Raw genomic sequence first — 12,567 nt, 5'->3', positions numbered from 1 at the left:
AAACGGACTTGGGGACGTGTAAGCAGAGATTTGGCAGAAGCCGTCCTGGACTGCTCTAAAATGGAGGGATGCCGGGACTGCACTTTTCACCCAGTCCCCATACTTTGACCCCACAACCCTGACTCTTAGCTGAAAGTAAAGCCCAGACAAGCTGTCTGGGTATTCCCAAATGCAGAAGCAAAAATTAAGAGGCTTAAGAACTCCAGATCCCTGCTAAGGACCACATAACACCGGTCCTGAGAGATCTGCATTGGCTAGCAGTACGTTTCTGAGCACAATTTAAAGTGTTGGTGCTGACTTTGAAAGCCCTAAACGGCCTTGGTCCTGTATATCTGAAGGAGTGTCTCCACCCCCATCGTTCAGCCCGGACACTGAGGTCCAGCTCTGAGGGCCTTCTGGTGGTACCCTCACTGCAAGAAGTGAGGTTACAGGGAACCAGGCAGAGGGCCTTCTCGGTGGTGGCGCCCGCCCTGTGGAACGCCCTCCCATCAGATGTCAAGGAAATAAACAACTATCTGACTTAGAAGACATCTGAAGGCAGCCCTGTTTAGGGAAGTTTTTAATGTTTGGTGTCTTATCGTGTTTTTAATATTCTATTGTGAGCCGCCCAGAGTGGCTGGGGAAACCCAGCCAGATGGGTGGGGTATAAATAAATTATTAATAATATTATTAAACAGGAAACAAAAATTGGTGCAGATCTTGTGCTCATCTGTGGTCAGGTAAAAGTCTGTCAAGAATACATAATTAATGACATTTTAAAAAACATTATTTGGATGTTTCCTTTCCACTGAAATGAATGTAAGTTCTGTACATTGTGGGGAGGAATTTCCCCTTGCGGGGTTTGTTTCAATCTTGTTTCTTCAAGTATTTTCACAGTTCCACCAGCACATTGACTTGGGAGGATGCCTTGCTGAATGTCTGATTTCTGACGCTGATTTCTGATTCAATATGCATTGAATGGCGCTCCTAATTCTGGATTTCCCCATCCAAAAAAAGATGGCATGCGACAATATCCTTGAATAAATAATCTTTGGGGTTTTGCAAGGCATTCTTATTTTTAGAAACGAAATGAAACACAGACATACTTTCTGTTTTTAAAACAGAGTTTCATGGTATGGCAGGCTACAGCTTTATATATTTAACGACCTGTTTCAGTCGCTGCCCTTTCTTGGATGGACGTTAACACGGAAGCTTTCAAATCCTGCTGGAGAAACAATCCAGCCACTCTGTAAAAGTGCATGTTTCCCCAGGGCTATTCAGTCTATGTCCACTAGAATGGCAGTTCCCAGGGAGTGGCAAATGAAGCAAACATTCGATTTCTAGGGTGGCTGCAACCAAAATTCACTTCAGAACAGGGCTTTTCTGAAAAGCCACTTCCACCCTACAGAGGAGGTGGGGTTGCGGGCTTCATGGCCCCTGCGCGATTGGGGGGATTCCCGGCCGCGTCACCCACTGGCCAGCCAATCGGCTGGCTCTGGGGGTGTGACCTGCCCTATTTAAGGCAGGACACGGCCGGGGATCTCCCTCTTTTCCCGCCTACCAGCTGTTCCTGTTTCCTACCCTCCCGCCCTATAAGGTTTTCCTTCCTTGGCCTTGCTATGGACCTTGGTTGGTCGCCGTTGAGGGGCCTGGTAGGAATTTATCCACTTGGCAAATTGGCACCAGCCACTTGGTTTTCGCCTACCTGGTAGCAAATCGTCACAACTTTCTGGGTATTGTTGGTTAGGCATTGGTATTGTTCTGTAGATGGAAGAGGGGAGGAAGCTCCATCGCCTGCCCCACATATTGAAGGGTAGTCCAATAAAGGATTCTGGGGGGCGTGGCCCTGTTCAAAGCCTGGGGAGGTGAGGGCCTAAGGCACGCCCCCTATTGGTGACCCCGGGGGGGGTCCTCGTTGATGTGCATCAGCAGGACTCCCCCTACTGGTGGTTAACCCTTCCCGGACTTCAAGTGGATAGGCTGAGGTTGGATATAGTCAGTTAGGACTGATGCCTAAGCCAATACTGCTTATCACCTGTAACCAATAAAGTTGTGGCCTTATTTAGCCCATTAACCTTAATAATTATGTCATGTGTCATTATTCCCACTGGGAGGCCGGAACTTGCCACGCAAACAAAGACACTTGGATTCATTTTGCCCTCAAATAATTCCAGCTCTTTTCCCACCCGCCCCATCCACAAACCCTGACAAGTTAAAAACATGCCGTTTTGAGGGTAGTGAACAATTTGCAAACCGGGCCTTGTCAATGAGGCACATCCCAATGGTCAGAACATCCAGCTTAATATATCTTGATCAAAATGGTGCCTGGCACCCAACAACTTTGCACTCCCCCCCCCGAAACTGTCTTGCTGATTTTGGTGATGGATCTCAAGAGGCAGCTGAACCTACGCCCCCAAATGGGTGAAGTCGCAACAAAGTCACATTTCTGTCCGCCATCTTGTTTCAAAATGGTGCCCGGCATCACCTCCCATCTTGGGAATCACAGAGCTGAAAGGGATCTATTTGAGCCCCCTGCAATGTAGGAATATGCAGCTGTCCCACACAGGGATCAAACCTGCGACCTTGACATTATCAGCACCACGCTCCAACCAACTGAGCCAAATCTATTGAGAATGGAGAGACAGATGGAAAAACCACATTACAAAATATTGTTATGCATTTGTGGGTGCCAGATCTCTCTAATCCTTGGATCTAGCAAGCGTTAGAAGGTAACCAAGCCAGGCAAGCTTCCTTATCAGGCGATCACCTAGGGGATGGGCCATTAAGGGAAACAAAAGAAAGGCACTCTGGAGAGAAAGCCAGAATACTGTACAATGTTTGATTTCTGTTTGAATCCAAGGCTGCAGCTAGGGGAGAAACAAGACCCTTCAGGGGTGTTGATGCTGTGAATCCCTCCGTCGCAGGCTCAGTGTGTAAGTGTGTAAATAAACCATATATCATAAAGACACCACAGTTTCCTCTGTGCCTCATTTCCCGAAGGAAACACGAACCCTGGGTGAGCACCCGCAACCTATGGAATAGGATGATTACTTGGCTGTGTAACTATTTGCAAGACTTGCAAGAGAGCAGATTTAGAAGGGTGGCTACATTTCACTTAGGGACATGGGTGGTGCTCTGGTCTAAACCACAGAGCCTAGGGCTTGCCGATCAGAAGGTGGGCGGTTTGAATCCCCATGACGGGGTGAGCTCCCGTTGCTCGGTCCCTACTCCTGCCCACCTAGCAATTTGAAAGCAAGTCAAAGTAGAAATAGATAAATAGGTACCACTTGGGCGGGAAGGTAAACGGCGTTTCTATGCTCTGCTCTGGTTTGCCTGAAGCAGCTTAGTCACTCTGGCCACATGACCGGGAAGCTGTACGCCAGCTCCCTTGGCCAATAAAGCGAGATGAGCACCGCAACCCCAGAGTCGTCTGTGAATGGACCTAATGGTCAGGGGTCCCTTTACCTTTACCTTTTTACATTTCAGTTTGCATTTGGTTTCGGGAAGTGTGAATTAAGGTGATTCGTCTTTAAATGTGAAATAAATCGAATTTATTCCCTGTCTGTTGTATGGAGTTGCACATAAATATACAGACCCCTGGACTTCTCCAGATAATTATAAATGGTCCTGTGTTGATACTGTGGGACTCGCTGCTTCCCTGGGCAGGGGGGAGTCTGGGTCTGGATTTGGGTCTGTTGTTTTTTTTAATCACCCCTCCTTCCTGATCCACAATACCTTTCCGGGTCCTGCTGCTCACGATGTTTTGCAGCTAATGGACCAGGGGGGTTGCTGCATATTTGCTCTGCTTTCCTTTCTTTTCCAGGAGAACAAATTGTTGTCTAACGTGCAGCAAATGGATTCTCCACGCTCTTGCTGAATTACAAGCCTACCTCTATCCTCTTTTTTGTCTGCTTCCTCCATTACTTCATGCGCCCAAGGGGCTGGCGAGGATGGGAAGATCAGTCTAGTCCAATCCTGATCCCTGTGGCATAATCCTCCCCACATCAAGCCACATGGGTACTACACCCCCAGCACTGATCAGCCTAGAACAGCAAAATGCAGAAATGTGACCTTCAGTAAGGATGCTCGAGGGCTGCTTGCAACAGTTTAGGGCACATATGTCCCTGCATTGCAGGGGGTTGGAGTAGATGACCTCTGGGGTCCCTTCCAACTCTACAATTCTATGATTCTGTAGGCATCTGGAGAAGGCCTATAACTCAGTGGTAGAGCACTTCAACATCAACTTCATTGGACTGCCCATGTTGTCTGGATGCCTGATTATTCTTCCAAAGCAACTACTCTATTCCGAACTTAAAAATGGAAAGCGTATTGCTGGTGGTCAACAAAAGAGCTTTAAAGACTGTCTCAAGGCAATTTTTAAAAATGCAGTATAAACACCAACAATTGGGAAACACCTGCCCGCGAGCACTCCAACTGGAGAACAGTCTTTACCAAAGGTGTCATGGGCTTTGAAGACACTTGAACTTAGGACAGAAGGGAGAAATGTGCTAAGAGGAAGGCACGCTTGGCAAACCCTCACCATGATCAACTCCCTCCCAGAAACCAATGTCCCCACTGTGGAAGGATGTGTGGATCCAGAATAGGCCTCCACAGTCACTTACGGACTCATTGTTAAAACTGTGTTTATGGAAGACAGTCTTACTTGGCTACAAGTGATTGCCAAAGAAGAAGAAGAAGACTTGTTTTGAATGCCCTAGCTTCATCCAAAGGTAGGACTAGGGTTGGCCACTGCCAGAAGTCCTAGAGGACTGCTGCCAAGTCAATGCAGATAATACTGAACTAAACTGACCATAGAATCATAGAATTGTGGCATTGGAAAGGACCCCAAGGGCCATCTAGTCCAGCCCTCTGCAAAGCAGGATTCACAGCTTAAAGACTCCCTTACAGATGGCCATCCAAGCATCCAAGGAGAGCCCACCACCTTCCGAGGTAGTCCATTTCACCGTAGAACAGCTCTTACCATCAGCAAGTTCTTCCTGATGCTGAGAGATAATCCAGTCATTTCTATCCTCCAGAGCAGAAGAACACAAGCTTCCTCCATCCTCCATGGGACAGCCCTTTAGATATTTGAAGGTGCCTATCATTTCTCTTCTCAGTTTCCTCTCATCTAGGCTGAACATACCCAACTCCCAACTCCCCATAAGGCTTGGTCTCCAGAGACTTGACCATCTTGGCTGCCCTCCTCTGCACATGTTCCAACTTGTCAATATCCTTGGATGCCCAGAACTAGACATAGGACTGCCCAGGAGGGATCTGACAAAGGCAGAAAAGTGTGGTATAGTGGTACCTCGGGTTACAGATGCTTCAGGTTACAGACTGCGCTAACCCAGAAATAGTACCTCGGGTTAAGAATTTTGCTTCAGGATGAGAGCAGAAATCGTGCAACGGCAGCGGGAGGCCCCATTAGCTAAAGTGGTACCTCAGGTTAAGAACAGTTTCAGGTTAAGAACGGACCTCCAGAACGAACTAATCCAAGGTACCACTGTATTTTGACTTCACTTGATCAGAACGCTATACTTCTGTTGAATTGCATTGGCTTTTGTGGGGGAGGGGGTCCATTAATTTCAATGGGTCTACTCTGAGTATAATTTCAAGAGAGCCAGTGTGGTGTAGTGGTTAAGAGTGGTAGTCTCGTAATCTGGGGAACCAGGTTCACGTCTCCGCTCCTCCACCTGCAGCTGCTGGGTGACCTTGGGCTAGTCACACTTCTCTGAAGTCTCTCAGCCCCACTCACCTCACAGAGTGTTTGTTGTGGGGGAGGAAGGGAAAGGAGAATGTTAGCTGCTTTGAGACTCCTTCGGGTAGTGATAAAACAGGATATCAAATCCAAACTCTTCTTCTTCTTCTAATTTAGTTCGATACAACCCTTGAGGAGGAGTTCAACATTGCACTAAGGCAATTGTTCCATCACGGGGGAAATGAGAATCTCTCCTGGTTTCCTATTATGTCCCATAGTATTCTGACCCTGCTAAGCATGCACAGTCCATATTGGATTGTGTGTGTGTGTGTGTGTGCGTTCAAAAGTTTTGGGGTATGTGGTTTCCCAAGCCCCAGATTTCTTGCAAACTGGGGGAACCTTTACTGTTTTGACTGCATGAGTAACATCATCTGGATCAGAAACAGAGGAAATGAGGACCAGTGCAGACAACATGCAACTGTCTCTGTGCCTTTCAAATCTCTTCTCTGAATTTTGCAATGCCATTCTCCAAGTAATGCATACAAAAATGCAGAGACTGGGGGTAAAGTATCCATTAACGATGCATATATTAAGGAAAACAATGTACAGAAATGCATTATTTTAGGGGAAAGGGCTTTGCAAAAGGGGGAAAAAAGAGTGTGTACATTAGATAAAGTTGCAGACAAAAAAGTGTGGTTATTGGGAAATCTGCCCAATCACATTCCAAGACTACAAATACTTTTCTTTTTAGCCACATGATGTCCAGTTCAAATGGGCTATAGTCCCAGGCACATGTCCTTGGTAATAAGCCCACTGAAATCTGAAGGCCTACAGATGAGAAAACATGCTTAGAATCATAGAGTTAAAATCTAAAGAATCTAGCAGTAACTGTCAGCACTCAGCAAACTTCAAGTAGCATATACATTTTAACATCTTGAGAATTCGCTGGTCAATATCAGCATTCCCCAAATCTCAGATAACGTCTATGTGACAATTCTAAGAATTTATGGGTAAATGTCAACATTCACCAAATCCTGGTAACACACACATTCTAAGACCTCAAGACTATGCTGGCGAACAGCAACATTCACCACATCTCAGGTCACCTTTTTGGAATTCACCACGAAATGCTAACATGGCAAGGATCAGTGGCATAGACGTGGCCGTGAATCACCTAATCCAATAATCACAATTAACTAAGCCCTAAAAAACCCCTCTGAACGGCAGAGAACATCTCAAAGTCCATGCTCCTTTAAGAAAATGATACACGAGCAGAGCCTAAGTAAATAAATGAAGAAAGGAGAGAAAGAGGGATGAAGGGGAGGTGATTCTGGCATTACTCAGTCATCTCAAGGAGAGAGCAAGAAGCTATCAGCCCGGGAGGCAGCTGGCTTGAATCCTCAGCTTTCCAATGCCTCTTGGAATGAATACAGATGCTCTCCGAATTGCCTCTTCGCTCGCCACAATAAAGCGGCTTTGCGAGTGCTGGAATGGTGACTGACAAATTCAATCTAAAAAGCAACCCCTGAAAGCACTCTTGGCAAAATATGAAAGGGGGGATTAGAGGTGGGGAGGGAGGGAGGAGGGAGGGGGGAAGGGATGGAGGACCCGCCTGTTTGCAAGAAGACTTTTGCCAAGACGGAGGGAGCGGCAGGGCGGATCTGCCATGGACGTACGTCCCGTGGTTTACACTCGCAGACGAAAAATCAAGCCTTCACGCTGCGGTTAGGGCAAAAGTCTACCAGAGACTCTGTTTATTAAGACAAGGCAGTTGTGCTGGAGAAGACCCCCATCAGCCAGACTGTCTTCAAGATGATCGAGCTTTTATAGAATCAGAATAGTAGAGTTGGAAGGGACCACAAGGGTCATCTAGTCCAACCCCCTGCAATGCAGGAATCATTTGCCCAACATGGGACTTGAAACCATGACCCTGAGATAGAGGCAGGCTGAGGCTAATAATAATAATAATAATAATAATAATAATAATAATAATTTATTTATACCCTGCCCATCTGGCTGGGCTTCCCCAGCCACTCTGGGCGGCTTCCAACAAAATATTAAAATACAGTAATGCATCAAACATTAAAAGCTTCCCTAAACAGGGCTGCCTTCAGATGACTTCTCAAAGTCAGATAGTTGTTTATTTCCTTGACATCTGGTGGGAGGGCATTCCACAGGGCGGGCGCCACCACCGAGAAGGCCCTCTGCCCGGTCCCCTATAACTTGGCTTCTCGCAGTGAGGGAACCGCTAGAAGGACCTCGGCGCTGGATCTCCGTATCTTCTCTGTAGTGGCACCCGCCCTGTGGAACTCCCTCCCACCAGGTGTCAAAGAGAATGACAACTACCAGACTTTTAGAAGACATCTGAAGGCAGCCCTCTTTAAGGAAGCTTTTTATGTTTGATGCATTACTCTATTTTAATATTTTGTTGGAAGCCGCCCAGAGTGGCTGGGGAAGCACAGCCAGATGGGCGGGGTATAAATAATAGATGATGATGATGATGATGATTACTACCAATATTATTATTATTATTATTATTATTATTATTATTATTATTATTATTATTATTTTATTATTATTATTATGCTGCCCTAATAATAATAATAATAATAATAATAATAATAATAATAATAATAAATTTTATTTATATCCTGCCCTCCCCAGCCGAAGCTGGGCTCAGGGCAGCTAACAACAATCAAAATAGTCCAACATTCTAAAAACATTCATTATAAAATTAATTAAAATCAAATTAAGATCAAATTAATGGCAACCATCAAGCAAAATTCTGTGCAGATTGCCAGAGGAGGGGGTCAGGCTGCGCCCTGACCAAAGGCCTGGTGGAACAGCTCTGTTTTGCAGGCCCTGCGGAAAGATGTCAGGTCCCGCAGGGCCCTAGTCTCTTGTGACAGAGCGTTCCACCAGATTGGAGCCGCGGCCGAGAAAGCCCTGGCTCTAGTTGAGGCCAGCCTAACTTCTCTGTGGCCTGGGATCTTTAGGATTTTTCTCTCTCTCTCATGCAACCATGAAAAACAACTTGCTCAACCTATTTTCACTATACCTGTCAGAACCCTCTTAGTACATTCTCTGGAATGGTTTCTCGCCCTAACATTCAACTGTTAAGTTTCCCTTTAACTGGTTCTTGTGGTCAGGCTACTCTCGTACGTGACACCGGCCTCCCTTGTACTGAGCTTTCGCAGAAATTCCATGTCATGGCTGACATGCTCTCCACTGCAGTGGACAGACTGACCTTGCGGAGGTGCATGGAAACGCTTGGATATGAAGGGTTTTTTGACTCATGCCTGAGAACGATGGGAAATGGGAGCTGGCTGAGATGCAGGCAGAGAGGATCTGCACACATCAAAGTGCCTGCTCTCACCTGGAAGCCAGTTTCCTAGCAACAGAAAGCCACCTGCTGCTTCCCTTCTAGCCAGGAGAAGATGCTCCTCACCGGACCTGCAGCACATGACCAACCTGTGACATATCTTTAAGGGAAATGGAAACCTTCCAGGGGTGTGCATGTTTCTCCCCCTTCCTGGTTTATCCTCACAACAACCTGGTGAGGTAGGTTCGGCTGAAAGGAGACAGTGACTGGACCCCAGAGGTCACCCACTGAAAATAATAGCTGAGCATGTGGGAATGTTGTGGATGGTAGGAGAGGATATATTGGTTAAATATTATCCTTCCTCACTCACGCTAGTGAGTGGTACCTCTGGTTCCAAACGGGATCCATTCCGGAGCCCCGTTCGCAGCCGTTCTCAGTCTGCGCATCTGTACACATGTGGGTTGTGATTCGCCGCTTCTGCGCATGCGCATGATGTCATTTTGAGCATCTGCGCATGCATGAGCAGCAAAACCCGGAAGTAACCCTTTCTGGTACTTCTGGGTCATTGCGGGATGCAACCTGAAAAGATTTAACCTGAAGCATCTTTAACCCAAGGTATGACTGTGTGTGTGTGTGTGTGTGTGTGTGTGTGTGTGTGTGTGTGTGTATACATACATACATGCATATATATATATATATGTATATATATGTATGTATATATATCGCAGAGCTTATTCCCCTTTACACAGCAGAAAGCTGGTTTGCAGATTCGTTTGAATCTCTTTAGTTAGGCAGTCCACTTTGGCATGCCCAGATTGGAGTATATTCCTGGTAAGACCCCTTCCGAGTCCCTCCTAAAAGAATAAAGAAACAAGAGTCTTCCTTATAAGTAATGAAAAGTTTACTCACATTCAGTTCACAGTATGATCACTGAAGGCAGGCTTTTGCGGTGGTTCTCAGCCTGTGGGTCCCCAGATGTTGTTGGACTACAACTCCCATCATCCCTGAGCTCTGGCCTTGCTAGCTAGGGGTGATGGGAGTTGTAGTTCAACAACATCTGGGGACCCACAGGTTGAGAACCGCTGGTTTAGAGTTACAGAAGAGGATTTGAGTTCATCCCATATGGCAGCCTTTCTCAACCTTTGGTCCCCTGATGTTGTTGGAATACAGCTCCCATCATCCCTGACCACTGGTCCTGTGAGCTAGGGATCATGGGAGTTGTAGGCCAAAAATATCTGGGGACCCAAGGTTGAGAAAGGTTGCCATATGGGAACTCATCCCACATGCTGCTGGCTGAGAGGCAATAGTGCAGTCCAAGAGAAGTAAAGGCATCAAAAGAGGAAGGGGGCTCTGTGACCAAACCTTTTGTGGGGTCTGCAAGGGTCACGCCCACCTACCTGGCACATGCAGAGAGAGGATGCTCCAGACCAGGTGTAACAGGAAGTTCAACTGCCTGGATCAAGATCCCCCTGTCTGTGTCCACTCTAGGCAAACAAGGAATGTTGTATTTGACTGCTCCAATTGTATTTGACAGCACATTTCAAAGTGTTGGTGCTGACCTTTAAAGCCCTAAACGGCCTTGGTCCAGTATACCTGAAGGAGCGTCTCCACCCCTATTGTTCTGCCATAACACTGAGGTCCAGTGCCGAGGGCCTTCTGGCGGTTCCCTCACTGCGGGAAGCCAAGTTACAGGGAAGCAGGCAGAGGGCCTTCTTGGTAGTGGCACCCGCCTTGTGGAACGCCCTCCCACCAGATGTCAAAGAGAAGATCAGCTACCAGACTTTTAGAAGACATCTGAAGGCAGCCCTGTTTAGGGAAGCTTTTAATGTTTAACAGACCACTGTATTTTAAAACTTTTTTGGAAGCCACCTAGAGTGACTGGGGAAATACAGCCATATGGGTGGGGTATAAATAAATAAATAAATAAATAAATAAATAAAATTATTATTATTATTACATAGACTGATACCAGTCATAGACAGACACTCTAACTGACTCTCCATGTAAAATGCTTGGCGATACAGGAGGGCTAAACATGCTTGTCACCTCTAGCACGCTGCCCCTGATATTCAAAAATATTATATTAAATTAACTGCCCATTTGCTTCCTCTCTAAGAAGGCAGGGGCATGGAGAAAAGAAGAAGAGGAAGAGGAAGAGGAAGAGGAAGAGGAAGAGGAAGAGGAAGAGGAAGAGGAAGAGGAAGAGGAAGAGGAAGAGGAAGAAGAAGAGTTTGGATTTGATATCCCGCTTTATCACTACCCTAAGGAGTCTCAAAGCGGCTAACATTCTCCTTTCCCTTCCTCCCCCACAACAAACACTCTGTGAGGTGAGTGGGGCTGAGAGACTTCAAAGAAGTGTGACTGGCCCAAGGTCACCCAGCAGCTGCATGTGGAGGAGCGGAGACACGAACTCGGTTCACCAGATTACGAGTCCACTGCTCTTAACCACTAAACCACACTAGCTCTAAGAGAGGACCTCTCTTACCTCTAAGTCCTACAGGGGGTTGAATGAGATGAACCTTTGTGTCCAGTCCAACTCTGCAATGCTATGATCCCCTTATTCTTCCAGATCAAAGGTTGATAATTCCCCATACGTGTTCCTTCCTCTGCATTTTCTCCAGTGACACCTCTCCTGCCCACAGGACCTGCCTTGTTTAGATGGCGGGCAGGCAAATATTTGGGACGCTTGTCTTAGGAGATGTCTTTTGGCCTCCCCTGCGAGATGTTTGTCCAGTGACAGGGTTTTGCATCTTTTCCAAGCCTGGCAGGACCGAAACCCGTCACAGCTCTGAATTCTCCACGTCTTGTTAATTCCAGTTGGCAGCCAAAAAAATAAAGCAGTGGGGGGGGTGGTGCCTCCTTCTGAGCTTATTTGCACTGCTCGGTTTTGCATTAATTTTGAACTAATTGTCAGGTAATGAATCCGATTTGGCTCCTGGTGTTGAAATCCCGTATGCTTCCAGCTCAGAGCGAGCAAAGCCATTTGCATCGCAAATCTCCTTTCTCCTACTCTGGGTGTATGGCTCACAGGGCTGCTGCTTCTTCCGCCCACTCATTCAGAAGTTGGTTCTTCTAGGTTCCAGCAGATGAACATAAATCAAGGACCAGCATCTTATCATATAGCTTTGCACCACTTATACAGATGGGAATGTTGGCTGCCCAGCTCTGTTTCAGTAGCAACGCGCAAGGAAGTGAGAAATTATTTTAATAAGCCCGGTCAAGATTAGCAGTGATTTCAGAGCAGATCTGGAAGCAAGAATGATGGACCAGAAAGAAATAACTCCTTGCTAGTACATCAGTTCCAGGTTTCACCCTCAGCATTTTCCAGTAGGGCTGGGAATGTCCTCTGCTTAAAACCCTGATGTCAATGGGCAGAAACTTCCAAAGTGCAGATGTTGCCAGACTGGGGAAAAAAGCTATGTCTTGCAATGAGTAGGAATGAGTATTGTGTGCTACCTGTAAGGCAATCTGGCAGGCAAACTGTTTTCAAGTTGCTGGAGGTTTTTAAATACTAATAGTAACCCCTTGAAATTAGCCCAGCAACAAATGGGCAACCAGGACAGATCTC

General features: G+C 46.5%; 1 long non-coding RNA gene across 1 annotated transcript in view; it reads right to left on the bottom strand.

Annotated features, from left to right (window-relative positions):
* Positions 1 to 10,879, bottom strand: part of LOC310826295 — a 324,400-nt gene extending 313,521 nt beyond the window's left edge. Inside the window, exon 1 of the long non-coding RNA XR_014555699.1 lies at positions 10,593 to 10,879. This is a non-coding gene — a long non-coding RNA (uncharacterized lncRNA). The remainder of the gene's footprint in view (positions 1 to 10,592) is intronic.
* Between the last annotated feature and the right edge of the window lie 1,688 nt (positions 10,880 to 12,567).

The sequence above is a fragment of the Podarcis gaigeae genome (genome assembly GCF_964106915.1).
Source record: "Podarcis gaigeae genome assembly, chromosome: 10".
NCBI lineage: Eukaryota > Metazoa > Chordata > Lepidosauria > Squamata > Lacertidae > Podarcis > Podarcis gaigeae.
Note: the sequence above shows the minus strand (reverse complement) of the source record. Positions and strands in the feature narration are given on the sequence as shown.